The sequence below is a fragment of the Pelophylax lessonae genome (assembly GCF_965119305.1).
Source record: "Pelophylax lessonae genome assembly, chromosome: 3".
NCBI classification, from domain to species: Eukaryota; Metazoa; Chordata; class Amphibia; order Anura; family Ranidae; genus Pelophylax; species Pelophylax lessonae.
This window is the reverse complement of record NC_138770.1, coordinates 464,984,978-465,009,894: the sequence shown is the minus strand read 5'-3', so window position 1 is coordinate 465,009,894 and position 24,917 is coordinate 464,984,978. Positions and strand designations below refer to the sequence as shown.

The 24,917-nt window shown below is 41.8% G+C and overlaps 1 protein-coding gene and 1 pseudogene across 3 annotated transcripts in view; both read left to right on the top strand.

Moving 5' to 3' along the window:
• Positions 1 to 24,917, top strand: part of PDE10A (phosphodiesterase 10A) — a 796,398-nt gene that overhangs the window by 375,813 nt on the left and 395,668 nt on the right. The gene's annotated exons all lie outside the window — the stretch shown is intronic.
• Positions 1,302 to 1,830, top strand: LOC309551834 (peptidyl-prolyl cis-trans isomerase A-like; annotated as a pseudogene). The gene has a single exon. The product of its transcript is annotated as a peptidyl-prolyl cis-trans isomerase A-like (transcript).

Here is a 24,917-nt window from a genome sequence, read left to right as displayed (position 1 = left end):
AGGACCCGAAGGCCTTGTCCAGATTCACTGAGAACACCTACAAGGTACAGGGTGACTGGGATGGGCAACACAGAGTCCTCCTTCTACTGCCTGGAGCTCAGAGAGAGTACTGGGACTTGTAGTGCCTCATAATGGAGCATGCTGGGAATTGTAGTGCCTTAAAATGGGCCATGCTGAGATTTGTTGTTCCTCTGCTGGAGGAATGAGAAGGAAGATGGATCATGAGGTGATAAAGGATAAAGATGATGGCTGTGTTTCAAAGCAGGTAGGAACGAGTATGATTCTAAAAAGGGATGGGGATGGTTATGGAGAGGGAAGTTGGAGAGGAGGATAGATGTGTAATAAAAATTAATCCATGGATGAGAATGATGGTGTTACATTCTGGAGAGGGATGAGGAGGATGGAGTTATATTGTGGAGAAGGTTGAGGATGATTCTAGAGAGTGGTGAGGAGGATGGAGTTACATTGAAGAGAGAGATGAGGATTTTGCACACATTTGCACTGTTCTCAAAGGATCTCATACCTCATTTATTTGAAACTTGTAAAAATAATTTATCAAGTATAAAGAGGGGTGGCAAGCAGCCACATAGTGAAGTATGTTACTTTATTCTATCAAAAAAATTAAATACATACATTTACAAGTGAAGGGGAGCTGAAAATGTTTCACTCTGGGAGAGAACTCCAAACTATAGATGGAAGAGGAAGAAGCACCGCCGCTGAAGAGAGACGCTGAAGGTGCCGTTGGTAAACAATAACTCTGCACTGGATTGTGACTTGAGGCTTTTCCTGCTTGTGTTCAATCACAAGGAATTATGAGATGTTTCAGGAAACCACTTTTTAGCTATAGGAAACATGTTTCAGCTATACCTGCTAGCAATAATCAGTGTGTGTTACTGTCAGGGATTGTTCCCCTTGCCCACCCCCCTGACTTTACATTAACTTTGTGGGAGCTATTGTTAATGGGGTAATCAAGCGATTTATTTTTTTCCCCCTGCAACCTGTGGCTATATGGTCTGGATTACCTGAGCCCAATCTCGATCCAGTGATGTGCACGAGAGCAGAAGCTCTCTCCCTTCTCATTGGCTTAGACGCAATCGCAGGACGACACAATCACACAGTGAGGAGAGCTGAAGGGTGAGGCCAAACTGTGCTGTGTGTCTATGGACACACACAGCCAGCTCGGGAGAAATTATGCATGAGGACCTGAGAAAAGGATGATCTGGGCTGCTCTGTGCAAAACGATTGCAAAGTTCAGGTAAGTATAACATGTTTGTTGTTTAAAAAAAAAAAATAAGAGTGCTGGCGCCCGCTATGAGCAGCTGAGATTTGATGTTTGTCCAAAGACCTGTGAAAACTTTTTCCAGTTGTGCACTGGACAACCAGGATTTGGTTAAAAAGGCTCTGGCTTTCACAGAGTCATCCCAGACTTTGTGCCAGGGTGGAGACTTTACCCATCATAACGGGACTGGTGGAAAATCGATCTATGGAAACAAGTTTGCCAATGAGAACTTTGCTCTGAAGCACACTGGAGCAGGAATTCTGTCTATGGCCAATGCTGGCCCTAACACAAACGGTTCCCAGTTCTTCATCTGTACTGCTGCAACCAGTTGGCTTGACGGAAAGCATGTTGTGTTTGGTTCAGTTGTGGATGGCATGGATGTTGTGAGAATAAAGGAAAGCTTTTGGTTCTCAGTCAGGGAAGACCACTAAGAAACTTGTGATTGCTGACTGTGGCCAGATATAAAGGAACTTGCATCTTCATCCTAGTCTTAACATCACAAGCATTCCTCTTCATCGGCTTCGGAATTCTTCAGTCCTGGACTGTCTCTGGAGTTTAATCTCATCTTGCAATCATCCTTGTTTTGTTTCATTTTTTTTTTTTTCCTTCCACATGTTCTGTTCCTTGCAGAACACAATCTAAATAAAAAAAAAAAAGAAACCATTAAAAAAAAAAATAATAATAAAAACTGTTCCTTTTACAATCACTTTAACCACTTCAGCTACAGAAGGTTTTACCCCCTTCCTGACCAGACCATTTTTTGCGATATGGCACTGCGTTGTATTAACTAAAAATTGGGCGGTCTTGCGATTCTGTACCCAATAAAATAAAATTGATGTCTTTTTTCCCCACAAATAGAGCTTTCTTTTGGCAAAAAAAGAACCATAATTTTGAGAATAAAAAAAAAAACACAAAACTATATTTTACTTTCTGCTATAAAACATACCCAATAAAAAGTTTTAAAAAAATCAATTTTCTCTTACGTCCTCCGATAGTCGCCGCCTCCTCTAAGTCATCACTGTTGGGTATTGACTTCTGCTCCGCAGGAGTAGCTAGGCATAAAGACTTGGTCAAAAGAACAAAGGCATTTGCATATACACACCCATGGGGGCTGTCCCATCTGGTCAATACCCCCCTGCAGTGACCATTCCCAACTCAGTTTTAATCTGCCTAGCGTCAGGAGTAGTTAGGCTTCCCTGCGCTGGGGCTACAGTCTCAGCCTATCTAATCTTTTTTATTTGATTTTCTTTTGAAAATGTCAGTTTTCTCTTTACTAGCTGTTTATTTTGTCCACTTTAGTTTTAGTCGATTCTTCGGATGAAGATGAATCATGCGGTGCCAGGATTCGGACTGACCGCCCTGGTTCTCCAGGGCAGAGGGTCAGATGGACCCCCAGCCCGCCATCGAGCATTGCCGCACAACCGAGCAATCAGTTAAAGTACCGCAGTGCCGTATCACAAAAAATGACCTGGTCATGAAGGGGGGTAAATCTTCCAGAGGTCAAGTGGTTAAGCACCCATGCCCTTGGGCAGACCTTTTGACAGGTTAGGGGTCTCAAATGTGGCCCTTTGTATTTACAAAGTTGACGTCTTTTGAGCTAAATGTTATTGACCAAAACTAAAGAGTAAAATCTATGCGCTACCAAGCGAGAAAAGAAGTGTCGGGGATTAAAAGATAAATAAATGGAGCACCAGAGATCCTGCAGCTAGTTCTGTAGTGTCACCACATACGATTAGAACAAAATGTAAAAGAATAACCAGCGCTAAAACCTCTTAAGACCGGTGAACCATAAGTTACTGTAGGCAGTAAAAATATATAACATAAGAAATAAATAATGACAATCAAATGGAAAGTGTCCAGTGCGAAGAAATAAAGTGCCAAGGTGCAAAATAGTGAACTAAACGTTCAATATTACAAGATCGTTCATAATGTGACGAAAGTGGAAAAATAAGTAAATGTGCAGATAATGAGCGGATTGTACCAATTCTATGGACCCAGAACTGGTCAAAAAGCTCGGACTGAAACAATTGATATAGAACAATGAGTCAATTAAAGTGCCAAAAAGGCAATGTGAGCTGCTGGTAGCTGTGAAAAAATGTGCAAAAGGTCAGAAAATGCCTTGTGAACATACAAAGGAGCAAGTTGCACAGCTTCTATGAGTAGAGGAACTGTTCACAGGCTCCAACAAAATCTGTAGAGGCAAATGAAGAAATATGCCCTATGAAGGGCGAACTAAAGAAGAGCAGTGAAGGTGATAATGTAAATAACAATAGTGATTCAAATTAATAGGTGAAACCAATCGATAAAAAAAACAGAAGTATCAAGGTGCACAATGCCCTATAAAAGGTGAACCCCTGTGAACAGATAATAAACAATATGATGAAGAGTATCACAGTAATATCACAGGTGAAGCGGGTAAATAACAAAAATTGTGATCCATAAATAAGTGAAAAAGAGTCCAATAATCCTCAAGATATTAAAGATAAAAGTTCATAATGAGTGCAGTTACAGCCAACGACAATTAGTGATCCCGGTGCCAAAGTGAGTGAGCAAGAGATCCTCAAAATGGGTAAAATGGCCGCTCACCTCACTTGTCTTTCACATGAGCATGTCAGGTGTCTCGTGTCAACCTGCAGACCTGAAAGGCAGTTTCCCAGGAAGAAATGGAGCCTCCACAGGTGAAATAGGAGCCTAGCTCCTATAGGCTGGTCTAAAATACTTAAAAGCGTGTGGCCCAGACACTCGATAATTTAGGGGAAAAGATGTAGAGAGGGTCTCATAGCGCAGTATGCTTAAAATACGATTTATTTCCACATAAAAGACAAATTTGAACTCACATTTGAGTAGATAAATGGGTGCATAAATGAAAGCAAAGCCGCCGATGCGGTTCCTGTATTCTCCTCACCGACTTCCGGTCTCGGCCGTAGACCAGGAAGTGACGTCACCACGGCGTCCCGACACGTTGCGTAACCAATCAAGTTACTTTATCGAGGGTACATTATCTTCTTCACTGCTCTTCTTTAGTTCGCCCTTCATAGGGCATATTTCTTCATTTGCCTCTACAGATTTTGTTGGAGCCTGTGAACAGTTCCTCTACTCACAGAAGCTGTGCAACTTGCTCCTTTGTATGTTCACAAGGCATTTTCTGACCTTTTGCACATTTTTTCACAGCTACCAGCAGCTCACATTGCCTTTTTGGCACTTTAATTGAATCATTGTTCTATATCAATTGTTTCAGTCCGAGCTTTTTGACCAGTTCTGGGTCCATAGAATTGGTACAATCCGCTCATTATCTGCACATTTACTTATTTTTCCACTTTCGTCACATTATGAACGATCTTGTAATATTGAACGTTTAGTTCACTATTTTGCACCTTGGCACTTTATTTCTTCGCACTGGACACTTTCCATTTGATTGTCATTATTTATTTCTTATGTTATATATTTTTACTGCCTACAGTAACTTATGGTTCACCGGTCTTAAGAGGTTTTAGCGCTGGTTATTCTTTTACATATTGACCAAAACTAAACTCCATTAATGAGGCCAGAGCAGACAATACTGCTGCATTAAGATCATATAAATTACAGGTCTGAACTAAGCGTGCATGAGCCTTTAATTTACAGTACCATGTCTTGCACTGGTTCTGAACTCTAATATGTTATATACTTGAATGTGTGTGTTTTTTTTTTTTTTTTTTTTGAAGAATAAAAAACAAAGAAATGTAATGCATTTCAACTTTCAATGCTTTTGTTCATTTATATTTATTTTCACCCAGTGATCCAGTGGCCCTGTGGACCAGTTTTTTTTTTCTTTTCTTTTTTTCTATAAGCTATTATCAAGAGATTGGGGGAAAAATCAGACTGATCTATCAACTCGGGTGAACCTTCATTTTGTTGCTGATGCTAATTAGTGTAAGATGTTAATTACAGTGTTCTCAATGTATTTTTTTCCATCCTGCAAGTTTATTACTGTTATATCAATTTAATAATTGCATGTTCACATAAATATCTTAAGGCCATTATTTTTTACAGGCAATATCTCCACATTAAAGTGTATCCCATTGTTTTTTTTTTTTTTTTTAGTTTTGAATATAATGTGGAAGGACTGAAACCGTTCAGTTCCGATTTAAACTTGGGACTCTGTTAGACAGAATAGGATTCCCCCCCTACATTTATGTGTAGAGTTTGAGAGATAAAGGGGCAATTTCAGGTCAAGAAATCTTTTTTTTTTTTTTCAGATTGCTATTGAATGTGTTTTTGTTTAGCTTGTTCTTTCCTTTACATGACTGTGTGTATATTTGTATATACAGATTGTGCTTAGTTTATTTTTATTCTTTTTAACTGGTGTCTCTTTTAGGGCTCGTTTACACTGGAACGCTATGCGGGAAACCCGCATTCCATTTGCTGTTTACCGCGCCACGGTCAAAACGCACTGGGTGTGCGATCTACTGGGGGTGGCAATATTTTAATGAAACTGCAAACGCAGATCCAAAATGCAGTGCTGTTTGCCCTCATAGAATCGCATGGTACACGCTGGTGCAATGTGTTTTTGAAAAGTGTGCGCTGAAAATCTCACCACCCTGAATCGCACAGGAAAAGGGACAATGTTCCTGTGCAGTTCAGGGGTGAACCGGCCCTTAGTGTCTTTAAAATTTGCCGTGAAATGAAATATTAACTGCTTCCCACTCAGACTACAGTAATGTGATGGCTGGGCAGGTGATCGCTGTGATCAAACACAGCATTTGCATGACAGTTGTACACAATGAATGGCTTTCATTTATAGCCATTCATTGTGTACTATTGTGGTGATCTCTGTAATTGGTCACAATGATCACATAGTACAGACAGGGCCAATAACAGTGCACTTGTACCATGTGATAGCTGTGGCAAAATACAGCTAGCCCAATAGTACATAAGGAGTATGAATGGATGCCATTCATTAAAAAGGATTATTTATAACGGATGATAGCTGTTCTAAGCAATCAGTGTTTAAAAAAAAATCCTGTTCACCTCCCTAGAGTTGTACAGTATGACTATAGTACGACTGCACTGCTGTGTTCACAGTATGTTAAAAAAAAGTGAAATATATTTATATTAAAATGTAATAATCATTGAAAAATACGTTTTTTTAACATACTGTCACCATGTGATGTGAAAGTATGTAAAAAAAAAAAATGTGAAAAAAAAAGGATTTCTTAATTTTCCAAAAAAAAAAGTGACAAAAAAATACAACTTAAAAAAATGCACCATGCCCATTACTAAATACCTTGGGTATCTGCTTTCCAAAAAGGGGTCATATGGGGGGTATTTGTACTGTCTTGGCTTTTTAGGACCTCAAGAAATGGGATAGGCTGTCGGTACATCAGGATTGATCAATTTTCAGAAATACAGTATGTGTATATATCTCATAGTTTGTAGACTCTATACCATTCTTACTGACTAAATAATATACACTGATCTGGGTTATTTTTACTAAAAACATGTAGCATAACGGAATTTTTGTAAAATCTTACCGTAAAATTCCTTTCTCTGAGTCCTCCGACAGTCGCCGCCCCTCATACAGTCATCACCAATGGGTATTGACTTCCTCTCCACAGGAGTAGCTAGGCATAAGACTTGTTAAAAACAAAAGCATTTAACATAGACACACCCATGGGGACTGTCCCACTGGTCAATACCCCCCTGCAGTAGCCATCCCAACTCAGTTTGGTAGCATAGCAGTAAGTGTACAAGAAAACCCCAAAAGAGGGGCGGGGGCGGCGACTGTCGGAGGACTCAGAGAAAGGAATTTTATGGTAAGATTTTACAAAAATTCAGTTTTCTCTTACGTCCTCCAACAGTCGCCGCCCCTCATACAGTCATCACCAATGGGATATCCCAAAGCAGTGTAGACATGAGGGGTGAGAGACGCAACCATAGAAAAGTCAACGCAGTACCCACATCAGAGAAAGGAACCTTACACGCACAGTTAGAGAACCTTCTGGGCAACAGAAAAGGCTCAACAGGAGCAACAGCCCAGGAAAGCAAATAACCCAGGGGATAACCAACCCCGACAACCAAGGACCCACAAAAAAACAAGGGTCCCCTATGGCACTGCCGCACAGAGAACTTTGCTGCCAAAGGAGGCATCAGCTGATGCCAGAACATCAATCTTATGGAATTTGGAAAAGGTGTGCACTGACGACCAAGTCGCAGCCTTGCACACCTGGGCCACCGAAGCCTGATGCCGGTAGGCCCAGGACGTACTCATCGATCTGGTAGAGTGCGCCTTAACTGGGAAGGGTGGAACCCGTTCCTTCAAGGCATAGGCCTGGACAATCGTCTGTCTGATCCATTTGGCAATGGTCGCCGCAGACGCAGCCATGCCCTTCCGAGGTCCCTCAGGAAGGACAAAGAGGGAATCCAATTTCCGAAAGGATTCAGTGGGCGACAGGTAAACCTTGATCGCCGGATAACATCCAAGGAATGCAAGGCAACCTCCTTTGGATGCTTAGGCTTCGCACAGAGCGAAGGCAAAACAATGTCCTCATTAAGGTGAAAGTCAGACACCACCTTAGGGAGAAATGACGAGTTAGGTCGCAAGACCACCTTATCTTTATGAACCACCAGGTAAGGAGAGCGGCAAGACAACGCCGCCAACTCCGACACCCTGCGAGCCAAAGTGATCGCCACTAAAAAGGCAACCTTCTTAGACAGCAGAGGCAAAGATATCTCCCGGATGTTTTCAAAGGGAGAACGCTGTAACACGGACAGAACCAAGTTCAAGTCCCATGGAGGTAAAGGCTCCCTCCGGGGAGGGGCCAAATGTCGCACACCTTGAATGAAGGTGCGAATTAAGGAATGAGACGCCACAGGGTGTTGAAAAAGAACAGCCAGTGCAGATACCTGGCCCTTTATCGTGGCCAGCGCCAGGCGCTGGTCCACACCAGACTGGAGGAAAGCCAACATTCTCGTCACCGAGTATGAGCGAGGGGAAAACCCCCTGGACTCACACCAGGCAAAATAAGGTTTCCAGGTACGGTAATAAATTTTACCAGACGAGGCTTTTCTAGCCTTGATTAAGGTAGGAATGACCTCTGGGGAGAGACCCCTGTCTCTCAGGACCTGGCTTTCAACAGCCAGGCCGTTAAAGCCAGCGACTGTGAAGCAGGATGGAAGATCGGTCCCTGAGACAGTAGATCTTCTTGCATTGGCAGCCGCCAAGGAGGCGCGACTGCTAGGTGAACAATGTCTGCATACCAGGACTGGCGTGGCCAGTCCGGTGCCACCAGAATCACCAAGTTCGGTTCCGAGGCCAACCTGCGAAGGAACCTGGATAACAAGTGAATCGGAGGAAAGGCATACATCAGACGTTACTGATGCCAAGGCACCACCAGCGCATCCGAGGCGTCCGCCAGAGGATCGCGCGTTCTTGCCACGAACCTTTCCACCTTGTGGTTTAGCCGAGACACGAACAGATCCACGTCCGGGGATGCCCACTTCGCACACAGCATTTGGAAGACCTCTGGGTGTAGGGACCATTCCCCCTGGTCCAGGGTCTGGCGGCTCAGTTAATCTGCCTGCCAATTCTCCACACCTGGAATGTGAACTGCCAAAATCGCCAGGACATGAGCCTCGGCCCAAGACAGAATGTCGGTCACCTCCCGGGCTGCCCGGGCACTCCTGGTGCCCCCTTGGTGGTTGATGTAAGCCACCGCGGTAGCATTGTCTGTCTGTACCCATACAGGACGGCCCCGAAGTCGATCCGAACACTGGAAGAGACACAGTTTAATCGCTCTCAATTCCTAAATGTTGATTGGAAGGAAGGACTCCTCCTCCAACCAAGTGCCCTGGGCAGACAGGTTACCCAGGACTCCACCCCAGCCCGACAGGCTGGCATCCGTGGTAATCACTGTCCACAGCAACGGACGGAAGGATTTGGATTCCGACACAGCCGGGGACTGAAGCCACCACAGAAAATCCATTCTGGTCCGTTGACTCAACGAGACACTCAGATCCAAGGACTGAGGTAGTCTGTCCCACATGGCCAGAATCTCTGCTTGTAGAGACCGTGTGTAAAACTGAGCAAATGGAACCTTTTTTTTTTTTTTTGCGAAACTGCGACATTGCGGCGGACAGATCGGACCCTTGACTGACATTTTTTACACTTTTGGGGGTACCAGTGACATTACTACAGTAATTAGTGCTATACATATGCACTGTTACTGTAAAAATGACACTGGCAGGGAAGGGGTTAATTTTTATTGGTGATTAAGGGGTTAATGTATGCCTGGTGCTTACTAACGTATGTGGGGGGAGGTGACTGAGTGACACAGGGACAGATCGCAGGTTCAGCTATGCTGAACCCTGCAATCTGACCCTGCCTGTCACTTAGGAGATCCGCCCGCTTTGTTTACACAAGCGGGCGGATTTCCACACTAGATCCCAGACGATCGGGGAAGAGCAGCAGTGATCACCGCCGCTCCTTCCCTTGCCCGACTCCCGCTGTAACTGAATACAGCGGGAGCGAGACTCCGACAGCGCGCGCTGCCGAGAGAGAGGAATGTCTGGTGATGTAGGTCTACGTCGCCAGACGATAACGAGCCACTTTGCCGCAGTACAGTCAACGTGACTGGTCAGCAAGTGGTTAAGCTATGAATGTTGGATTCTGAATTGTGGAGTTTATAGCAGTTGTCACTTGGCACATTGTTCCTTGTACAGCTTATCTAACAAGGCCTTTACCCCTTCGCGCCTAAGGGTAAAACAAATGTTAATGCGTAATCACAATTTTGCAACTTTGACATGTGTCAGTAAAACTGTACATATCTTGAAAACTACTTTGTGCATCCAGATGGATTATACCTTGTTTTTTTTTTAGGACAAATCGGGCTTTCTTTTGGTGGTAAATGGCAATGGATATCTCCTTTTTATTTTTTTTTTTTTTTTTTTTTTTTTTTTTTTTTTTTAATCAAAGGAAAACTAGCCCAAAATAGTAAAAAAAAAAAAAAAAAAAAAAATAGCTGTACATTTCTTGTTACTATCATAATCTACCACCAATGAACGACTTTAAATAAATTCTCCTGCTACGGACGATCGCAGCAATACCACTTGTGTGTTTTTGAATGTACCCGTGTTACAGCCCAGAAACAATAGTGTACATTTAAAAAAATAATACAATTTTTACCCTACCAACACACTGACCTACACACTGACACTAATACTAATTGTAAATTTTTTTTTTTTTTAAATGCTGTTAAAAATATACTGACCATGACCTTTGACCCCAACCTATATCTTTGACTCTTACTTGACCCAAACACTAACCCTGGCACTGACCTAGCTCCAACCCTGTTCTATGTATTTTTTCTGTTTTTTCTTTTATTTGTATAATTGGTAAATATATATAATTTTTTTTTCTCTTTGCAAGATGAGCAAGAGATACAGTGTAAATTTCCTCTTCATTCACAGAGAGAGAGAGAGAGAGAAAACTCAGGGGCCGGCTTCACAGTGACTGATCACTAGGTTGCCAATCAGCGGCTATCACAGGGACCCGGTGACCTGATCTGGGCTCCTGGTGACACCCTAGTTTCTGTGCTGGTAGCGCACTCACAGCATGAAGAGAGATGCACATATCTGTCTACTGTCGGCACAAAGGGGTTAATCTCTAAATATGTTCTTTGTTGTGTTTTTTTTAGTACAACTTAAATTGCAAAAAAGTTGGGACATTGAGTAAAATCTACATAAACACAGAATGCACTGATTTGCAAATCTCATAAACCCATATTTTATTCACAATTGAAAATAGAAAACATATCAAATATTTAAAGTGAGAAAATGTACCATTATAATAAAAAAAAAATAAGGTCATTTTGAAATTGACGGTAGCAACACATTTAAAAAAAATATTGGGATAGGGCAACAAAAAGCTGGCAAAGTGGTACTAACAAGGAATAGCTGGAAGAACATTTTGCAACTAACTAGGCTAATTGGCAACAGGTTAGTAGCATGATTGTGTATAAAAAAAGCCTCTTAGAGAGTCCGTGTGTCAGATGGGGAAAGATTCACCATTATGTGAAAAGCTGCGTCGAAAGATTGTTGAACAATTTCAGAATAATGTTCTTCAATGTAAATTAGCAAAGACTTTAAATGTATCTTTACCTTCAATACATAATATCAAAAGATTCTGATAATCAGAGCGCACGGAAATCTCTGTGCACAAGGGACAAGGATGAAACGCTATGTTGGATATCCATGATCGTCTGGCCCTCAGACGGCACTGCATTAACCTCCCTGGCGATATGATTGTTTCCGATTTTAGGTGCTGAAAGTGATACAATTATTTTGCATGTAATTCTTAAGGACGAGCAGCCCAAACCAACTATTTCCATATGATTTTTTTTTTTCTACTGTGCGTTCTTCTTTATAACATCTCGGGTATGATAACGTTTTAAACACAAAATCATAAATTATAATAAATAACTATAAATAAGTTAAAGTATATGTATGTGTATATATATATATATATATATATATATATATATATATATATATATATATACAGTATCTCACAGAAGTGAGTACACCCCTCACATTTTTGTAAATATTTTATTACATCTTTTCATGTGACAACACTGAAGAAATGACACTTTTCTACAATGTAAATGAGTGTACAGCTTGTATAACAATGTACATTTGCTGTCCCCTCAAAATACCTCAACACACAGCCAATAAAGTCTAAACTGCTGGAAACAAAAGGGAGTACACCCCTAAGTCAAAATGTCTAAATTGGGTCTAAAGTGTCAATATTTTGTTTGGCCACCATTATTTTCCAGCACTACCTTAACCCTCTTGGGCATGGAGATCACCAGGGCTTTACTGGAATCCTCTTCTACTCCTCAATTATGGCATCATGGAGCTGGTGGATGTTGGAGAACTTGCGCTCCTCCACCTTCCATTTGAGGATGCCCCACAGATGCTCAATAGGGTTTAGGTCTGGAGACATGCTTGGCCAGTCCAACACCTTTTACCCTCAGCTTCTTTAGCAAGGCAGTGGTCGTCTTGGAGGTGTGTTTAGGGTCGTTATACTGCCCCGTGGCCCAGTCTCCGAAGTGAGACAGTACATGTTGGCATTAATGGTTCCCTCAATAAACTGCAGCTCCCCAGTACTGACAGCACTCATGGAGCCCCAGACCATGAAACTCTCACCACCATGCTTGACTGTAGGCAAGACACACTTGTCTTTGTACTCCTCACCTGGTTGCCACCACTCATGCTTGACACCATCTGAACCAAAATATTTTTTCTTGGTCTCATCAGATCACAGGTCATGGTTCCAGTAATCCATGTCCTTAGTCTGTTTGTCTTCAGCAAACTGTTTGCGGGCTTTCTTGTGCATCATCTTTAGAAAAGGCTTCCTTCTGGGACGACATCCATGTAGACCAATTTGATGCAGTGTGCAGCGTATGGTCTGAGCACTGGCTGGCTGACCCCCCCACCCCTTCAACCTCTGCAGCAATGCTGGCAGCACTCATATGTCTATTTCCCAAAGACAACCTTTGGATATGATGTTGAGCATATGCACTCGATTTCTTTGGTCGACCATGGCGAGGCCTGTCAGAGTGGAACCTGTCCTGTTAAACCGCTGTATGGTTTTGGCCACTGTGCTGCAGTTCAGTTTCAGGGTCTTGGAAATCTTCTTATAGCCTAGGCCATCTTTATGTAGAGCAACAATTCTTTTTTTCAGATCCTCAGAGAGATCTTTGCCATGAGGTGCCATGTTGAGCTTCCAGTGACAGGTATGAGCGAGTGAGAGTGAGAGCGATAACACCAAATGTAACACACCTGCTCCCCATTCACATCTCAGACCTTGTAACACTAATAAGTCACATTACACCAGGGAGGGAAAAATGGCTATTTGGGGCCAATTTGGACATTTTCACTTAGGGAAGGGACAGCAAATTCACACTGTTATACAAGCTGTACACTCACTACTTTACATTGTAGCAAAGTGTAATTTCTGTCACATGAAAAGATATAATAAAATATTATATATATATGTGTGTGTGTGTGTGTGTGTGTGTGTGTGTGTGTGTGTGTGTGTGTGTGTGTGTGTGTGTGTGTATATATATATATATATATATATATATATATATATATATATATATATATATAAAATGTGAGGGGTGTACTCACTTTTGTGAGATACTGTATATATGTGTGTGTATGTGTGTGTGTGTATATATATATATATATATATATATATATATATATATATATATATATATATATATATATATATTACAGTAAAACTGCAGGAAAGGGCACTGGGGGGCAAACTAATGTCAATTTATTTAGTAATGTAATCTAATAGGATTACAATATATCAGTGTGTTTGTGTGTTTTTACTATTTGAATTTGCGCCCGGGTTCTACCCCCCTGCGACATGACGCTCGCAGGAGACGGAAGCCGGGGCTCACAGCATCGGGCGGAAGATCCGGCCACTGTATGCTGCAGTGACACATCGCGGGAACCCGGGGATAAGGTAAGGAACCTCTACCAGGATCCAGCAATTCTCCCTGGCGGTACCCCGAGTGTGGCTCGGGGTTACCGCTAATGTCGCTAAAATTCCACCCTGAGCCACACTCGGGAATACCGCCAGGGAGGTTAAAAACCAGCAGCATTTTATGATTGACATCACTGCATGAGCTCAGGAATACTTTCAAAAATCACTACTTGTGATAACAATGCAAGTGAAAGCTCGAACGTGCAAAGAAGCCATATCATAGCATAAGCATAATCCAGAAACTTTGCCGTCTACTATGGGACAGTGCTTATTTAAAATGGTCTGTTGCAAAGTGGGAAAACTGTTCTGTGGTGGGGACAAACTGAAATTTGGCATTATTTTTGGCAACCGTGGGTGCCGCATCCCCTGGACTAAAGAAGAGAGGGACCTTCCGGCTTGTTAGCACTCAGTTCAAAAACCTGCATCTCTGATGGTATGGGGGTGCATTAGTGCATATGGAATGAGCAGCTTTGCACATCTGGAAAGGCACAATTGATTTTGAAAGATATACCCAGGTTTTAGAGGTACATGGCATCTTTTTTTAGAGAAGGCCTTGCATATTACAGCAGCGCAATGCTAAACCTTATACTGCCTCTGTGACAACAGCATGGCTTAGTTTTAGAAGATTCCGGGTGCTTAACTGACCTGCCTGCAGTCCAGACCTTTTACCAGTATTTGATGCATCTTGGAAAGAAAAATAAGACAAAGATGACTCAGTACTGTGGAACAGTTAGAATCCTATTTTAGTCAAAAATGGGACAACATTCCTCTCCCAAAACTCCTGCAACAGGCCTCCTCAGTTCCCAGACATTTACAAACTCTTGTTAAAAACGAAAAGGGGATGCTACACTGTGGTAAACATGGCCCTGTGAACAATGTGTGTGGTTATTGGCCAGCAGCTTTTAAATGGTACCTGGGCCAATCACAGCACCATGCGATTGGCTGTAGCCAATTACAGATCACAACTAATAACCGCGATTATGAATGTAACCTATTCGTGGCAGTTGAAAGCATTGATGTTACAATGATCGTGTAAAATAAATAATCCCTCACCACCCCCCCCCCCCCCCCAGAGTAGTAGAGTGTTTCTATGGTGACACTGAACTACTTTGATGATAAAAAAAAAACAAATATGAAAAAAAAAATCAAAAGAAAAAACGTTTAAAAAAACTGAATAAAAAAATATAATTTTTTTTAAATGCTGTCACCAGTCAGTGTTACTGATCACTGCTACACCATAAATATGATGAAGCTGTACTGCACTGGTGACAGTATTTAACCACTTAAGCCCCGGAGGATTTGGCTGCTAAACGACCAGAGGGCATTTTGCGATTCGGCACTGCGTGACTTTAACGGACAATTGCGCGGTCGTGCGACGCTGTACCGAAACGAATTTGGCGTCCTTTTTTTCCCACAAACAGAGCTTTCTTTTGGTGGTATTTGATCACCTGTGCGATTTTTTGATCACGCGCTATAAACAAAAAAAGAGCGTAAATTTTGCAAAAATAGCAATATTTTTCCCTTTTTTTTATATGAAATTCCCCCAAAAAAAAATGTAAAAATCAAAATTTTTTAATATTTTCGGCCAATTTGTTTTATGCTACCTATGTTTGGTAAAAAAAATCGCAAAAAGCGTATTTTGATTGGTTTGCGCAAAAGTTATTGCGTTTACTAACAAAGGGAAAGATTTTTGTCATTTTTGTTGTTTTTTTTTTTAACGCGTAATGGCGGCGATCTGCGATTTTTTTTGCGGTACTGCGACATTGCGGCGGACAGATCGGACCCTTGACTGACATTTTTGACACTTTTGGGGTTACCAGTGACATTTCTACAGTAATCAGTGCTATACATATGCACTGTTACTGTAAAAATGCACTGGTAGTGAAGGGGTTAACTTTATTTGAGAGGGAGGGGCTGTGTGTGTCCCTAGGGGCGTGATTCTAACTGTGATTGGCTGTGGCTTCAACTGTATGCAGAGTGATCAATGGATCTACATAGTAGATCCATGTGATCAGCTCTCATACAGAGAGGAGAATGACAGGCAGCTTGTTTACACAAGCTGCCTGACTATCTCCCTCTCCCCCGCCGATCGCAGAGTGGCCGGCGGAGATCGGGTCCGCCGGTCACGCGCGCGGGGGGGTCCGTGACCACGCGGGAGCGGGAGCGCGCCTCCGGCGGCGCGCGCTCGCTCCCTAAACCCTCACAGGCGAGCGATGTAGACCTACGTCACTTTGCCTGTGAGGGGCTGACCGCCCACGTAGATAGTCGTGCGGCGGTCGGCAAGTGGTTAAAAAAAAAAAAAAAAAAAATTGTGAGTAAAATAACATTTTTATTGTTTCATTTTCAGAAATATTGTGGGGAAAAAAATTATAACTTTAACCACTTTACCACCGGAGGATTTTCCTGCTAAAAGACCTGGGGTTTTTTTGCGATTTTGCGTGATTTTAACGGACAATTGCGCGGTCGTGCGACACTGTACCTAAACGAATTTCACGTCCTTTTTTTCCCACAAACAGAGCTTTCTTTTGGTGGTATTTGATCACCTGTGCGATTTTTTGATCACGCGCTATAAACAAAAAAAGAGCGTAATTTTTGCAAAAATAACAAAATTTTTCACTTTTTTTTATATGAAATTCCCCCCCAAAAAAAATGTAAAAATCAAAATTTTTTAACATTTTCGGCCAATTTGTTTTACGCTACCTATGTTTGGTAAAAAAAATCGCAAAAGGCGTATTTTGATTGGTTTGCGCAAAAGTTATCGCGTTTACTAACAAAGGGAAAGATTTTTGTCATTTTTGGTGTTTTTTTTTTTTAACGCGTAATGGCGGCGATCTGCGTTTTTTTGCGGTACTGCGATATTGCGGCGGACAGATCGGACCCTTGACTGACATTTTTGACACTTTTGGGGGTACCAGTGACATTACTGCAGTAATCAGTGCTATATATATGCACTGTTACTGCAAAAATGACACTGGCAGGGAAGGGGTTAACTGTATTGGACAGGGAGGGGTTAAGTGTGTCCTAGGGGCATGCTTCTAACTGTAGTGGGACATTGCTATTGGTGTAAAAACAAAGATCAACGGTTCTACATAGTAGAACCGTCTGATCTTCATTTTTACACAGGGAGAACTGACAGGCGGCTTGTTTACATAAGCCGCTCTGTCTTTCTCCCGCACTCCTCCGTGAATGAGCCGAGGCGGGGGCGCGCCTCGGCGGGCGCGCGATCGCCCGCTATTGGCTCTAGAAGGAGTGACAGGCGAGCGACGTAGACTTACGTCACTCTGCCTCGCCGGGGCCGACTGCCGCAGTAAATATACTGTGAGCAGTCAGCAAGTGGTTAAAAAACTCACCTCCCCTCTTACTAATTACCTCCAGACTGTTTACTTTCCAAAAAGGGGTAATTTTACTGGGTATTTGTACTGTCCAGGCATTTTAAGGGTCTAAAGGAATAAGATAAGCTGTGAGTACATCAGGATTGATCGATTTTGAAATATGCTGTATATGTCATAGTTTGTAATATGCTGTATATGTCATACTTTGTAGATGCTATAACCTTCACACAAACCGATTTAATATTAGAGGTTTTTTTTATTTTTATTTTACCAAAGATATGTAACACAATACATTTTGGCCAATATTTGATTGTGTTGGATATGTTTTATAATAGAAAGTAGAAAATCTTTTTTTTTTCTTTTTCATACTTTTCGGTCTTTTTATAATTTTATATCACAAAAAATAAAACCTAGTGGTGATCAAATACCACCAAAAGAAATTTGTGTAAAAAAACAAGTGTTGCGTGATAAAGCATCTTCCAGTTAAAGTAGCACAGTGCTGAATAGCAAAGAATCTCTGTATATGACTTTTCTTTGTCTCCATCTCCAAGTATCGGGTCAGCTGTGCAGTGGGTATGGCTGAACTAGCAAAAAAGATTTGTACAGCCATTAGCTGTCTGAAATGGATGTTTTTGTTTTTTTTGTGTCTTAGCAACCCAAATAACATTCCGCAGTTGTGATTTAGTGTCCCTATAGCGATCCAAAACCTAGTCTCAAATGTAAATTTACATAAGTTGCAGTTGTTGTGGAGAACATTCCCTAGATAAGTCTTAGTTACTCAGGGATTGCGCCTACTTCCAGTGAGGATTGACATTTATGTTAGCCACTAATTATTATCAACGTCTCCACTGATGTTGGCTGCCAGCTCCCATTTGGGACAGTAATTTGTATATTTCTTTTACAACATCATTAGGTAACTACAACAGTTGATGACACACTAAACAATGAATAAATGATTAGAAAAGGTTGACTCAACAAAATATATTAAGAGGTTTGCTAAACAGGTGCCTAATAACTCTATTGTGTAAGGAGGTTCTTATCTATTATAATAAATTATACTATAGTACTAAATCTATTGTTTAAGGAGGTTCTATCACTAATCATGAGGGTGTGGCTTGCTGTTTCAAAAATATTCTGATAGCAGTTCTATCTATCTAAAAAAAAAAAAAAATGCAACTACAGTTGTATTCAAAATTATTCAACCCCCACTGAAATTGATTGTTTTGGCCAGTTTGACATTGATTTTGATCATTCAGTCATCCTGCTTACAATTAAATCAAAGAGGCACGTGTAGGTCAGACAAATATAACAACATTTATAATGAAATAACCACAAATGTCTTTTCTGTGCTCACATCCTTATCAGTTTTATTCAACCCCCAAGTGACATTCAATCTTAGTACTTAGTACAACATCTTTTTACAGCTATAACAGCTTTTAAACGTGAAGCATAGCTTGACACAAGTGTCTTGCGGCGATCTACGGGTATCTTCGCCCATTCGTCATGGGCAAAAGCCTCCAGTTCAGTCACATTCTTAGGCTTGTGCACTGCAACTGCTTTCTTTAAGTCCCACCAGAGGTTCTCAATCGGATTTAAGTCTGGTGACTGTGATGGCCACTCCAAAATGTTCCAGCCTTTAATCTGCAACCATGCTCTAGTGGACTTGGAGGTATGCTTGGGATCATTGTCCTGTTGAAAAGTCCAACGTCTCCCAAGCCTCAGGTTTGTGACGGACTGCATCACATTGTCATCCAATATCTCCTGGTACTGAAGAGAATTCATGGTACCTTGCACAGGCTGAAGCTTCCCTGTACCTGCAGAAGCAAAACAGCCCCAAAGCATGATTGACCCCCCCGCCATGCTTCACAGTAGGCAAGGTGTTCTTTTCTTCATAGGCCTTGTTCTTCCTCCTTCAAACATAGCGCTGATCCATGGGCCCAAACAGTTCTAATTTTGTTTCATCAGTCCACAGAACACTATCCCAAAACTTCTGTGGTTTGTCCACATGATTTTGCATACTGCAGTCGAGACAGCAAGGGGGTGCTCCTGGGAGTTCTGGCATGGAGGCCTTCATTACGCAGTGTGCGCCATATTGTCTGAGCAGAAACTTCAGTAGCCACATCTGACAAATCTTTTCTCAGTTCCTCAGCAGTCGCACAGGGACTTTTCTTCACTCTGCGCTTCAGGTAGCGCACAGCAGTCGAAGTCAGCATCTTCTTTCTGCCACGACCATGTAGCGTTTCAACAGTGCCCTTTGCCTTGAATTTGCGAATGATGCTTCCTATGGTGTCTCTTGGTATGTTTAACATCTTTGCAATCTTCTTATAGCCATTGCCCTTCCTGTGAAGAGTAATCACCTCTTCTCTTGTCTTCCTGGACCATTCTCTTGACTTCACCATGTTTGTAACCACACCAGTAAATGTCTAGAAGGAGCTGAGTATCAGTCATTTTAAAGCTGCCTAATTGGTGCTTATTAGGCTTTATTGCTGCTCCCTGACATCCGCAGGTGTTTTCAATACCTGATTGAAAACACTTCAATGAACCTCTGTTCTTCAGAGTGGTAGTCTTTAACCACTTAAGCCCCGGAAGATTTTACCCCCTTCCTGACCAGGGCCTATTTTTGCGATTCGGCTTTAACCTACAATTGCGCGGTCGTGCGACGCTGTACCTAAACAAAATTGACGTCCTTTTTTTCCCACAAACGGAGCTTTCTTTTGGTGGTATTTGATCACCTGTGCGATTTTTTTTTTTTTTTTTTTTTTTGATCATGCGCTATAAACCAAAAAAGAGCGTCAATTTTGCAAAAATAACAATATTTTTCACATTTTTTTTATATGAAATTCCCCCCCAAAAAAATGTAAAAATCAAAATTTTTTAACATTTTCGGCCAATTTCTTTTATGCTACATATGTTTGGTAAAAAAATCGCAAAAAGCATATTTTGATTGGTTTGCGCAAACGTTATCGCGTTTACTAACAAAGGGAAGGTTTTTTGTCATTTTTGTTGTTTTTTAACGCGTAATGGCGGCGATCTGCGATTTTTTTTTTTTTTTTTTTTTTTTTTTTTTGCGGTAGTGCAACATTGCGGTGGACAGATCGGACCCTTGACTGACATTTTTGACACTTTTGGGGTTACCAGTGACATTTCTACAGTAATCAGTGCTATATATATGCACTGTTACTGTAAAATTACACTGGCAGTGAAGGGGTTAACTTTTTTTGAGAGGGAGGGGTGGTGTGTGTCCCTAGGGGCGTGATTCTAACTGTGATTGGCTGTGGCTTGAGGTGTAGGAACAGTGATCAACGGTTCTACATAGTAGAACCGTATGGTCACTCTTTCTACACAGGGGAGAATGACAGGCGGCTTGTTTACATCAGCCGCCTGCCTTTCTCCCTCTGCACCGACGATCGCCGAGTGACCGGCGGACATCGGGTCTGCTGGTCACACGCGCGCGGGGGGGGGCCCTTGACCGCGCGGGAGCGCGCTCGCTCCCTAGACCCTTACAGGCTAGCGACGTAGTACTACGTCGCTCTGCCTGTGAGGGGCTGACCGCCGCAGTAAATAGTCGTGCGGCGGTCGGCAAGCGGTTAATGGGTTGAATAATTGTGTCAATGAAGAATTCACAAAAGAAACATTTATTACTGTATTACAAAACCAATTAATGTCCTTTTAGTTGCATATGGTTCTTTAAGAAGTCCTTGTAGGATTTCATTCTGAACACAATTACAAATGTACACTAAATTCCCTAAAACCCTTTACAGCATTGGGGGGGTTGAATAATTTTGAATACAACTGTATATTCATAATGCAGACTATGCTCCTGGGGATTTAGAAAGCAAAACATATTTCAAATGACCAGGTCACTAAATATGAATGACAGCAAAAGAAGCAAGCAAATACTGCTACTGCTTTCAGCTCCAACCTACTCAAGGCGTGAGTACGCGGTCGCCATAGCAACAATAGACGCCACGCCAAACCACGCCACGAGCTCCGGACAGCTACGGTACCTAGCAGCACGGTTAGCAGCTGTGTGGACTGAGCGTGTCTCATGCATTTTTAATGCCTTTATTCCATCTACCTCTGTAAGTAGGATTTGGATGGGAGCGGGGAGCAGTGTGTAGTCTTTGTGTTTATAATAAATATACAGAGTTACGCTATGTGTCCCCCGCTTCATTTATGTTGTTCCATGACACGGCTTTGGTGAGTGGATTACATATGGAGACTGATTAGGAAGTGGGATCCGTATTGCAGCTGATTTGGTGTTCAACCATTTGGGATCTGTCTGAGTTATGAAACAGTCTGGTGAGTGTCCATTTTGACGGGGAGCACGGCTTGAAGGTGGAGGTTTTTTTATGGTGTCTCTCAGGAATCCCCTCACACCCTTCCCTGGATATACATTTTGGACTGTTATTTATTTCTCAGCTGGGATTGTGGCTACATGCATGCGGATTTTGCACATTTATGTGTTTTTATGTATATGCATTAAGTTGTGATATGCACAGTATAGCGCTGCTAGTGTTTTAGACTTGATTGATTTTACAGTGAATCTACTGCACATTATATATATATATATATATATATATATATATATATATATATATATATATATAATATATAATATACACATACACAGTATCTCTCAAAAGTGAGTACACCCCCTCACATTTTTGTACATATTTTATTATCTCTTTTCATGTGACAACACTGAAGAAATGACACTTTGCTACAATGTAAAGTAGTGAGTGTACAGCTTGTATAAGTGTCCATTCACACTAGTACGACTTGTCAGGCGACTTGGTCAGCCTGACAAGTCACGCACCGTCGCGTCCCATAGTGTAGTACAGTAACAGTTCTAATAGGAGCGACACAAGTCGCTCCGACTTAGAAAAAGGTTTCTGTACTACTTCGGGGTGACCTGGAGCGACTTGCATAGACATTCATTTCATGAAGTCCGTGCAAGTCGTGCCGAAGTCATGGTGCACGCGACTTCACAGGTCGCCCCGAAAGTCGTGCCGCTTCAGTGTGAACCGGCACTAACAGTGTAAATTTGCTGTCACCTCAAAATAACTCAACACACAGCCATTATTGTCTAAACTGCTGGCAACAAAAGGGAGTACACCCCTAAGTAAAAATGTCCGAATTAGGGCCAAAGTGTCAATATATTGTGTGGTCACCATTGTTTTCCAGCACTGCCTTAACCCTCTTTGGCATGGAGTTCACCAGAGCTTCTAAGGTTGCCACTGGTGTCCTCTTCTACTCCTCCATGACGACATCACGGAGCTGGTGTATTTTAGAGACCTTGCGCTCCTCCGCCTTCCATTTGAGGATGCCCCACAGATGCTCAATAGGGTTTAGGTCTGGAGACATGCTTGGCCAGTCCATCACATTTACCCGCAGATTCTTTAGCAAGGCAGTGGTCATCTTGGAGATGTGTTGGGTCGTTATCATGTTGGAATACTGCCCTGCAGCCCAGTCTCCGAAGGGAGGCGATCATGCTCTGTTTCAGTATGTCACAGTACATGTTGACATTCACGGTACCCTCAATAAACTGTAGCTCCCCAGTGTTGGCAGAACTAGTTTGTCCATTTAAGCTTGGATCAGAGTTCAAGAATGAAACTCTAAAAATGTGCTATGATAAAAATCTTCTATATACAATTTAAATAGTATTTCCACTGGATTCACATTTATACACTTTTTTTCTTTTCTATGTACTGTGGCTGGTCAGGTCTGATTTCTTGTGTGTTAAGGTGTGCTGTCAGACAATTGAAAATTAATAGGCTGTCATTATTCAGCATCTACATTCATGCACTGCATGATGTGAGTGTATTGATTGACAGGGGACTGTATTTATAGTAGAACTGAGTGCCGGTTCACACTAGGGCGACCTGTGAGGCGACCTGGTCGCCTCACAGGTCGCCGCAGGTCGCCTCCCATAGGGAAGCTGCGGACCCGTTCTAATAGGAGCGACACAAGTCGCTCCGACCTAGAAAAAGGGTCCGGAGCTTCTTTGGGGCGACCCGGAGGCGACCACCATAGACTTCAATGTTATGAAGTCCGTGGCGGCCGCTCCGAGGTCGCGGCGCGCTGCTCGCACCGCGACCTCGGAGGTCGCGGTGCGAAGTAGCGTCGCTGCAATGTGAACCGGCGCTAAAAGAAAAACCTTTTTTTTTTTTGTTTTGCACATAGTTCAGTTGAATGTGCCTGTTAGAGAGATTCATCCTCTCTATTAGTCCCATTGACCAATATACTAAAAGTGAAACAAAATGGTGGGGGAGGTTGAAGGGATTATCTTATTTCAGGAATTTCCTCTCACTTCTTGTTTTGACTATGAGACAGGAAGTTAAGGGACATCTCCCCAATTATACACAGATAATAATAGAAAAAACTGGCTGGTTATAAACCTCAATTAGTCTATCCAAAATGGGAAACAATCTTTTGCTTATAGTTCTACTTAGTATTTATGATCCTTTTATCTATGTAGTATTTATGACTACTTAGTATTTATGATCCTTTATCTCAGGTAAGTCCCTTTATCTCAACGCTGTGGGACTGCACGTATGCCATATTTATCAATTACCAATTTTATACATCCTCTTTTTTATTTATATATATATATATATATATATAAATATACACAGTGGGGATCGAAAGTTTGGGCACCCCAGGTAAAAATTTGTATTAATGTGCATAAAGAAGCCAAGGAAAGATGGGAAAATCTCCAAAAGGCATCAAATTACAGATTAGACATTCTTAAACAAAAGTTAGATTTTATTTCCATTATTAACACTTTCAAAATAACAGAAAACAAAAAAATGGCGTCTGCAAAAGTTTGGGCACCCTGCAGAGTTAATATCTTGCACTGCCCCCTTTGGCAAGTATCACAGCTTGTAAACCCTTTTTGTAGCCAGCCAAGAGTCTTTCAATTCTTGTTTGAGGTATCTTTGCCCATTCTTCCTTACAAAAGTCTTCCAGTCCTTTGAGATTTCTGGGCTGTCTGTCACGCACTGCTCTTTTAAGGTCTATCCATAGATTTTCAATTATGTTGAGGTCAGGAGATTGTGAAGGCCATGGCAAAACCTTCAGTTTACGCTTCTTGATGTAATCCCCCGTGGATGTCAAGGTGTGTTTAGGACCATTATCCATTTGTAGAAGCCATCCTCTCTTTAACTTCAGCTTTTTCACAGATGACATCAAGTTACCATCCAAAATATGCTGAAATTTTATTGAATCCATTTTTCCTTCTACTCGTGAGATGTTCCCTGTGCCACTGGCTGCAATACAACCCCAAAGCATGATTGATCCACCCCCATGCTTAACAGTTGAACAGAGGTTCTTTTCATTAAATTCTGTGCCCCTTCTTCTCCAAACGTACCTTTGCTCATTCTGGCCAAAAAGTTTGATTTTAACCCCCATCGATCCACAGAACTTGTTTCCAAAATGCATCAGGCTTGTCTATATGTTAATTTGCAAAGTTCAAATGCTGATTTTTGTGGTGAGGACATAGAAGAGGTTTTCTTCTGATGACTCTTCCATATTTGTACAAGTATCTCTTTATAGTGGAATAGTGTACCACAACTCCAGTGTCTGCCAGATCTTTCTGGAGGGATCGTGCAGTCAAACGTGGGTTTTAAATTGTTTTTCTCACAATCCTGCGAGCTGTTCTGTCTGATTTTTTTCTTGGTCTTCCAAATCTTGCTTTAATTTCCACTGTTCCTGATGACTGCAATTTCTTAATTACATTGCGAACAGAGGATATTGACATCTG